The sequence below is a fragment of the Diuraphis noxia genome, unplaced genomic scaffold, assembly GCF_037042655.1.
Source record: "Diuraphis noxia isolate RWA-SAM2 unplaced genomic scaffold, SU_Dnox_SAM2 contig0002, whole genome shotgun sequence".
Lineage (NCBI taxonomy): Eukaryota > Metazoa > Arthropoda > Insecta > Hemiptera > Aphididae > Diuraphis > Diuraphis noxia.
Genome location: NW_028301712.1, coordinates 20,284,115 through 20,294,342, shown reverse-complemented (window position 1 = coordinate 20,294,342; position 10,228 = coordinate 20,284,115). Strand labels below are relative to the sequence as shown.

General features: G+C 28.8%; 1 long non-coding RNA gene across 1 annotated transcript; it reads left to right on the top strand.

Moving 5' to 3' along the window:
• The first annotated feature begins 1,802 nt into the window (after positions 1 to 1,802).
• LOC149058195 (uncharacterized) lies at positions 1,803 to 5,204 on the top strand. The gene is made up of 2 exons (XR_016190126.1): positions 1,803 to 3,168; positions 5,019 to 5,204. It is a non-coding gene; the product is annotated as an uncharacterized LOC149058195 (long non-coding RNA).
• Positions 5,205 to 10,228: the final 5,024 nt, after the last annotated feature.

The following is a 10,228-nucleotide window of genomic DNA, read 5'->3' as shown; positions in this document are numbered from 1 at the left end:
TTGTTGACAATAATTATTACACACTGTACTGTGTACACCTTATGATCATAATTATGTTTCAACTATCATCCCATTTCTTATCATATGTCTAGTAAACGATCAGTAATTTATGTTTTCCTATTACGTGTTTCAGGTTTTCTATAGGCTCGTAATTGTTGATCTATAAGTGCTAGATGATAACCAAATAATGAAGTAAAATACATATTTTTAATGTTTCTAATGAAAATGTTACTTCTGTGCTATACGAATCCTAAACTACTAAATAGATGTGTCAAATTTGAAATTAAAAACAAGATCTCTCTCTCTCTCTCTCAGCCGTCAATATGAAATGTGCTGATCATACTTATTGACATAGTGACATATTTTGAATTAATAAATACTCAAGAAGGTACTGATGATATTTTATGAAAATGTATCAAGATTTAAAGTAAATAACCATTTGTTTAAGTTTAAACTTCTTCCAAATGTACAAAGCAATAAATAACTAATGAGATTGTATGAGAAATATTTAATAATTATAAATTATAATATTATCATAGAATTGCAGCCGTTTGTCAGTGTGTATCCCACTCGTAGTCTTATCTGGTATGTCTATATATAGACAAAGTTGGGTAAGTTAATAGAAATCATTAACTTAAATTAAAGGAACATAAATCGTTAGGTATCACACAAATCATAAATGTAACTAACTATGCTCTATGTTAATACAGAAGAAATATCAACTCACTTATATCAATTTTTTTAATTTAAAAAAAAAAAATGATCTCACAAGGAGTATCTTGAACCTATCTATTCAATATAATATTATTTTATCAAGAAACATAAGAGAAATTATAGCATTATTAGTTTTTACTTACTATTATTATATTAATAATAATTTTAACATGATGGATTATTTTTTAATCAACTAAAAGAAGCTAAGTTATTTCAACCATAAATTGAACTAGATAGAAAATTAACTTAAACTTTTAACATTACCTATATAATTTATAAATGACAAAATTGGTTTATAGTAATATACTGATTTGAAATAAATAGTATACCTCGGCTCGCGTACAGGGGAGGAAGATTCAAATTCAAATTAATTAATTTTTAATATTAATTAATATCAGAATATGATGAGTTAATTTGTTTAGTAGATAGCTAACCCTAACTATTTTGACTAACATAACAACTAAATAACTGACAGATATAGCTATAATTTAGTATCGTAAGAAATCACCTTTCAAATTAGATTCCTAGCAGATAAATATCCCGTGGAAAAGGGTTCTGGGGTCCCGTCTCCCGAAATTCTCTATACATATAAAAGATAAAAAAAATGTTAAATGGATAAAAAATAAACACATTTCATAGGTATAGATTTATTTATTTTAGGTATTTCAGAAAGCGTTGTAAAAAACTAGTTTTATCTTTTGTATTTGTAATAATAATAGTAGTTGCAATTGTTAGTTACAAGTTTGCAATTTTGATTTTTATATATCTGATTATAAGAACTATTATTAGTTCCTAGTTGTAAGTAGAAAACTTAAATGAGAATTAAACTTATTATTTATTATTAATAAATCCCAATACATCGATTGCATTTAACGAAATAATCAATATTATGTACTTATTTACGATTTTTTTTGGTATAATAAGTTATAATTTATTCAAAAATTAAAGTGATAAAAATGAAAATAATGTGTAATGTTGTGTAAATTTTACGTTAATAAAAAGGAGTGAAAATGTTATGCCTATTAATCTTAGAATAATTATTTTCAGTGTTAAAGTAAAAAAATTGCGCACATTTTGCAGGTTTTTTTTTAATTGCTGTAACTTGGTCAATTTTAGATTTAAAAAGGTGGTTAAACTGCTAAACTTCTTTTTAAAAAAGTTGTATTGCGCATGCGCAGATCTATTTAAGGTAAAATACATCAAAGTCCATAAAAATGTGTGTTTTTATGTCACTGCTAAGACCTAACACCCAACTTAGAAACTGAGTTCAAATTTCAAGTCCTGCGCAATGACATTGAGTGTTCTCAATTAGCGTTTTATACACTGTATATTTGTGTGTATAATAGGGTATACACTATACAAGTATAATATAATATATACCTACCTATTGGCTATTATATGGCATATCCATATTAATATGACCAAATAAATATGAATACGCATATACCTAGCTATATCTACATGATGGCTACATCATATTATTATATCCATACATGTTTCAAGGCCTTATGGGTAAATAGATATTTTGGTTAAGAAACGTAACGTTTAATACTGTGGTGTTTGTTATTTGCTGTATGAACTTGTGTTATGATAATGTTAACATCTTATAACCTTTTTTTTTTTTTCGAAACCGGGAACGGTTGGGAACCATAGATTATCTATAGTGGGAACTGTTTGTCTGTTTAGCACAATACTCAACATCCTATAACCTATACCTATATCTATTATTCCATCAGAACCATCGGGAATAATGATCATCATATTCATTCAAACCTTATATATTTATACCTGTGATTACTAAAACAAGTTATAGGTAATTGTTTAACTGTTAAAAATGACATTCGGGCAAAAAGTGATTTCATGATTTATTTAGCAGTTTTCGTCGCGTCCAGTGTTTGATTGTTTAAATGTTTCTTGGAATAAAATACAATATTCGTGTTACGTTTATACTGCGGGGTTGATGGTCACTATAATCATTATAATATACTTTATACAAACGACTAACGAGTCTTTGGATGTAAATATACATTTAAACGATTTTTTAGTCGCCGTTAAATGTAACCAGCTCCACGCAACCGTATACAACTGTAACCGGGCGCCCGCCAAGCCGCCAGAGGATCTCGCACGTCATCGGAGACCGTAGCGCCCCGCGAAACCAGTCGTGCCAAGGGTGGTCGGAGAACGTGCGCTGGTGACTACAAACCTATCGCGAAACACTGAACCAAACTGACATAAAATAAGGCCCTCGAGAATCGAAATGGATACTTCAGGATTCGACTCTGCAGCAGACAGCGCGTCACCACTCGACGTCGTATCATTATAGCAGTAGTGCAGGCATAAGAGATGTAAACGATAGTACAAGGCGGTTTTCGTCCTCATAACTTCCGTTCATAATGTTTACAACTATTAATTCTTCGAGTGGGTAGTGAGAATGTATTGCGTTTTTAACGTTAGGTATGGTTATTAACAGTCATTTGTATTCATGCGTAAATATACGTGATAGTTATAAGTACTTAAATCGAACTAATTGCTTTTGCTAATGAACTTAATTAACATCCAAATACAATCCAACACAAAGACAGATCAATTCAAAAATCTCCTAGGGGCTAGGAGGCGACATTTATTACTAAACAGCGAATACGTTAATCATATTGGCCTGCAGAAGTAGGATTTTAGGCGCGTTTATATTCCTAAAGACGGTTATTATTATTATTTTTGATACCTTATACCTATATATATGTATACTTATAATATGCTAACGAGAATTTCGGGTATTTCGGACTCGATTTATATGTAAATGATTTATATGTATAGGTAGTCTATTTTTTATGCACGACATTTGTCTTCTAACAATTTAAATATAAATAGACACACCACACACCAGAGTTTTCAATAAAAAAAACTTGTTTTCGAATATTTTACATTTAATAAGACGACAAGCAAGCGCACATGCCACTGTCACATAGGATAATAATTATTCATTACAATTTTATGTTATAATTTAATATAATTTAAATACTATTGCTAGTGTATAATATGTACATATAGCGTGCGATTGCAGCGTATGTATTACAGGGAATTTCATATTCAAAACGTTTCCAGCGAATGTAATATACGAAACGACCACGATTGAATGAGTAGTTGATATGAGAAAGTACTTGTGTACGAAATAACAATACGGGTATACCTATTATAATAACATCAAGTTTCGAATGTCGGGTCTCGGATGCATATGCACTCATTACATTATTTGCGTAATTTGTGACCTTGGCTTTTCTCGAATCTTTATAATATAATACTATACGTCTATGCATATAGTGTCTGAATAATATAGACATTATAGACAAATATAATAATATACACTGCAGTATCTATATAAACGTTGATTCAAGCAGTGGTTGAGATTTACTGAAATTAGAAATGGTAAACTCCGACAAAGAAAGACTATATGCCCTGTATGAGATAGTGTTCTGTACCAGAAATATTTAACTAAATCAAACCTAAGTAAATTAGTTTAAATATATATAGATATAATATATAAAGTAATGATGATCAGAAGTATAATTTAAAAAATTGTGACAACATATTTTTAAGCTATACGTATAATGGCTTTAAATCATTTTTTGATTATAATTTTGAATCGTTCTATAATTATTTAGATTTTAATAATATTATGATCATATTTTCTGAATATTATTGTACTATTTAATTATTGATGCCATAAGATTAGTATTATAATATTTAAAAAATAATTAAAACAATTTATCTTTAATAACATAATGATGATATGCATTCCGAATATTATATTATTATTTCGTATTTATTATCATATTTTAATTCTTTCATAATATTATTTCACAAAATAATTAATTGATGTTTATCTTAAAATATTATTTTCTTAATGAAGATATGATATTAATACGTACAACTGTATCATTACGAAAATGCTATCTGGGACCTACAGACTAAGAAAAATATATTTAAACATGATACAATAAAAGTTTAAAACTTAAAATATCTATAAATAGCACAAAAGATCAAAAGCCTAAAGAAAAAGAAAATTCATAAATAAGTACCACTCAACCACTATCGTACTTTCTTATAAATAACATATATTACGTTATTTATTAGTTTATAAAAAAGGCAGCTTAAATGATTATATTATGTTTACTACATTTTAAAAATATTTAATAATAGTTATATTATTTTTATCAAAGTCAGAGCTTTTTGATACATTATAAACTACTATTTTGTCAAGTAAAAAGGTCAGTGTAGAATATTATACTATTTTTTTTTATTTTCAGGTAAAAAGATTATTCGTGTAGGATCTTACATTTGACCGATAAACCGCGGCCGGATGATCAATTGCTGTAACAACAAACTACAAAGTACCTACCTTATCACACACAGCCCAAGTATATTTGCCACCTAAACATTTAATAATTAAATATGTCTATAAAAGATGTAATAAACTAATAACAAATATCATATGTTAAAGTGTATAACTTCTAGCATCCCGGCACTCGTGGAACGCTGTTATTATATAGGTTTTGTCTCGGTTTGAGTATATTTCAGTTTAAGTGCACCTTGGTTTACGGACAAATCGGAGTTAGTATACTAAGATTTTTGAAATAATTCGACCTAGATAATAGGCAACCATCTCCAAATCCAAGTCTCTGATTGAATTTAGCGTTTTGTATATTTTTAAACGGGGATTAAACTATTACTTACTCTCAAAAACTTTTCTAACATTTCTAAAAACCATCTGAGATTTTAGTTAAATTCAAATTAGTATTATTTGAGTTAATAAGTTGCGCACATAAATTTAGTTTTAAAATACTTGACTTGATCTATCCGATTAACCAATATAGCAACCATTTATCAACAAAAGAAAGTTTCATTTTTCACCGTGAATCTCTAGATCCCTGTCTGGCTACCTCTTTAAAATGCAAATATTGGAAAATCCTTCCTTATAGCTCATATTATTATGATTACTATTCCAAATTTCAAGTTTATGCGTTATGTAGTTTTTGAGATATGTAGCGATGAATGAGTGGTATTTGGCTTGTATATATATATTTTTTTTTTGGTCGCCACGGGTTATAAATAATAAAAGATTTAACATTATAAATTTCATCATTCGATCATGATTTTTGAATGTCAAACACAACTAAATCGTCTAAATGAACTTTGAACAGTTTGAACGCCTCATCTGTTATCAAATATTGTCAACAGATGTTGAAAATGTTTCAATGCTACCCAAAACATCAAACATTTGTAGATAAACTATAAAAATAATAGATATCGGTGATACACGACTGCGGAAGTGCGGACGGATCTTATCAGGGCTACCTTTTTAATAACACGATTGCGGACGATTATATACTTTAATGATGGACACCCAAAAATGACACGTTTGCGGGACACATGTTGCCAAATTTATAAATAATACTTCGATAATGTGGGAATATGGGAATTCTGAGCGTATTAAAATATTAAATGTAGTTTGCAGTTACAAGTCATTTCTGTTAAATAGGTACTGCAGTAATAGCTGCACACTCATAGACCGTATAGTTATAGTGTTCTATTATTAGTATAATATTATATTAGTATAGTGTTTTTATCAAACTATGGAAAACTGTCAAAATATTTTATCAGAATATTTGTATTATTATTATTCCTATTATTAGCTATATAATATTATATTATCTAATATCTTAAACCGCGTTGTAGTCGGTGCTCACTAGCCATTCAAACGATAGTCGATAAGCCTATCATTAAATTGATAACCGTTGGGCTCGTTAAGACTGCGTTGCACAACTTGGCAACGTTTCAAATGTTTCAATAAATTTCGTCCGGAGTCGTGTCATTTTTTGGGTGCAATATAAAACCTTTTGTCATACAGTGGTCGTCCGCAGTCGTGTTGCAAAAAAGGTGGAGCGTCCGCAATCGTGTTTCACCCCTAGATATGTGTTGCAGCCTGCTGCAATTGTCAGCTAGGAAATCTGCTGAAACATCTTAAGAGTAAAATGAACGACTGCCGACGGTAAACTGACTGAATCAAAGCTTCTACATCAAAATAGTTGCCGTCACCAATGGAAACCTTATCTATATCCTATATATATGTATAAATTAGAAACGGAGGGAGGGAGGTTAGGGAGTTCAACCTCCCTTAGAATATGAAAACTATGAGATACCCCCATATTAATTCCCTGTCTACTGGACCGACACATTATGTTGGATGTTAGTGTTTATCCTAAATTAATGGATTCAAACATTATTCAAAAATATTTAAACAGTTGCAGTATTTATATAGATTTACAATCGTGAAATGCTGACAAAAGATATTTAGGTACCAACTAACTAGTTTGATAACAATAATCAACATCTAACGCTCGGCAGTTAAAAATAAAAATAAAAGGTTGAAAATACGAAAAAAGCAAAATACAGTTTTTAAAATTAAAATCATTTGTCAAACAATAAAAATGCATCTGCTAAAAATGCACAATCCATTAGATTATACAAGTAAATATATAGGTACCACTAATATCATTAACATTTTATTAATTTTTCCCAAAAATATAAACTATTGTTCTGTATTGTATCTTTTACATTCATATCAGATTTTTTTAATATTAATGATGAAATTTATATTAAATTACAAAAAAATTATCAGAAGTTATTATTTAAATTTATGGAATTCATAAGATATTATAAAAATACAATTAATCTATATTCCATTTAAACCATTAGCAGTAGGTAATATATAGGTACCTTCAAGAAACATCATTCACTGAGACTACACTTAAATGTGAGCCCTCCCCAAAAAAAAAAAAAAAAAACCAAACAATCGTTTTAGACTTAGTCTATAACATACCTACATCAAATCAACTATGTCAAATCAATCACTAAACTACTCTATTCCGTTCCCTACGACTCGTCGGGCTTTTCACAAAATACATATTAATGAACCTTATAACAAAACAACAAGCCTATTAAAAGACTTAAAGACCTGCAGTTATTTCGACATTCTCGTGTCTATACTATATAACTATTATACTGGTATAACTGTACTAAGTTGTTTATTTAAATATGTTAAACACTAATCGGCGATACATACCTATGGTGGCAATAACAATTAAGTAACAATTATACCAAGTTATAGTATAACAATAAAAAAAAAACATACTTATGATACAAGTAGCCAGAGAATGAAGCTTAAAACAACTAAGCTCTAAGGCACATTTAGATAATAGTGTGGTTTATAAACTGAGCTAGGTTTCGTATTCCACAGGTAGGAACTTTGAATGGATTTTTAGCAAGTAAATTGAGAGCAATGAGGGCGTCTAGGGTACTATTTAGGAAAAGTGTTCATCTATAACGATGCTGCGAGAAGAAAGTTAATATGGTATGTTAGACAATATTACGCAGTTATGGGAATACAATGAGACACATCAGTTTTACTTACAAATGTCGAGTAAATTAGGAAGTGATTTTGCTCCTGTTTTAGCTCTTGTTGGTGTTTTTCAAGGTATGGGTGCTTCACATACTCGAGAGATGAACTTATAAATGCAAGGTAGAAAGAATGGAGACAATTCACCTAATTGGTGAAATGTTCAGTATTGCATTTAATAAATCCTAGAACTATAAGAGCTTATAAGCTACTACCATTGATTATAGAATAGTCTATTCTATAATCAATGCTACTACTGTGAAGTCAATATGTACTATGTAGATTAAATGAAAGAAAAGACGTATAAAGCCACTTTGATCGCCTACCTACCTATAATTTAAAAATGTTATTAATTTCACCAAAAAATAACACCTTACATACAAGATAGAATTCAAATAAGACTGAATGGCCATCCTTCTTGTCTTATCTCGAATCTGAAATTAAAACGAAAACCATTTCAACGACCACCTCTAGGCTCTATATAAACGATGAATCCGTGACAAAATTCACTAATTCTGTTATTAAAGTTAAGATCTGGCCACGACACTATTCCAGATATTCACACATATTTATTCGTAACTTCTCCATTAACATTCTTAAAACTCTTTCTAAAAATATATAACTTTATATGAATGAACAATGATTTTCCACAATCGTGAAGAAATAATATAGACAACCCAATGAATAAACCAATCAAGAACAAAATTATCCCTAGATGGATGCCGTTCTATTTCACTTCTAAATAGGTACATTATGCAAACTTTGCAAAAGTTACCAATTTAAAACTTACATTTCTAGAAAAACCCAACCGGTGCAATGTGGATTCCAGAAAGACTGAAGTGCGCATAATTGTTAAGCTTAAATAAATGCTGAGGTTCAAAATAAATTTGACTAATTATTCATATTTCAGTCGAAAAAATAGATTATAAATTATAATATATTATAATCCCTTACATTTTACCTATTTATGTATACTTTATCATGGGAAATCTAATTTAACCGTCTTTGTTAGGTGCATTACCCTGGCACCAGGTCAAAATATCGACTTGAAAACTGTTTAAATTAAGTTTAATATTATGTAACATTTTGTAACCGCAAAAAAATTGTTGTAACCACATCGGTGCCTCGGAAAACGGCGTTACAAGATCCGGGTGGCATATAAGCAAAGTGTACATTGTTAGAGAACCCAATGAAAATACTGTTCTACGATTGGCTCTAATCCCAATGAGATAAAAACTTCGTTATCAATTATCTGTTATCAGTTACCAAATTCTGTTCTGAATTTTGAATATTTTAAAGACGTTTTAACTCTTAATACTTTAAAATTTTGAAATTTGACAAAATGATATTTCCTAAAAAATATATATTAATGTATTTTACACAATTAATATAATATGTATATTTTTTTTACCGGTAGAAAACTTGAATTTTTAATTCATATTTTATAATATTTTTTTTATGGTACTCGCAGGATAAATATCTCAACTATTATTTTTTTTATTAATTTTTTTTATTTTTACAGACTCGACCATTGTACAAATTTGTAATTTAAATTATTTGTTGATATGAATAACAATTATTTATTTTAAGTAATAGGTATAGAAGACTTGAATTTTTAATTCATATTTTATATTTTTTCTTTAAAGGTACTTACAGCCTTACAGGATAAATATTTAACCATTATATGTATATATTTTAGATTTTGAACGAAGTGATGAATGTATTGATTTTACAATGTTTTTTTTTTTTTTACAGACTGATAAATAATACAACATTTTATGGCGTTATGTTATTTGTTGATATGATTATATTATGAATCACCATTATTTCTATTATTTTTTATTTTTAGTTACCATAACCAACATATTTTGTTTGAAACAATGTTTTATCCTGAAATACAAATTTGATATTAAATTTAAAATTGGTATCTTTATTTAAATTAAATATTATAATAATTAATTAATAAACACAGATATGAACTTAGAATTTAGATCATATACAATGGATGAAGCCATCGGGCTAATTCTTGAAGCCAGAATAACCCAGAGCCCCGACTGTTTG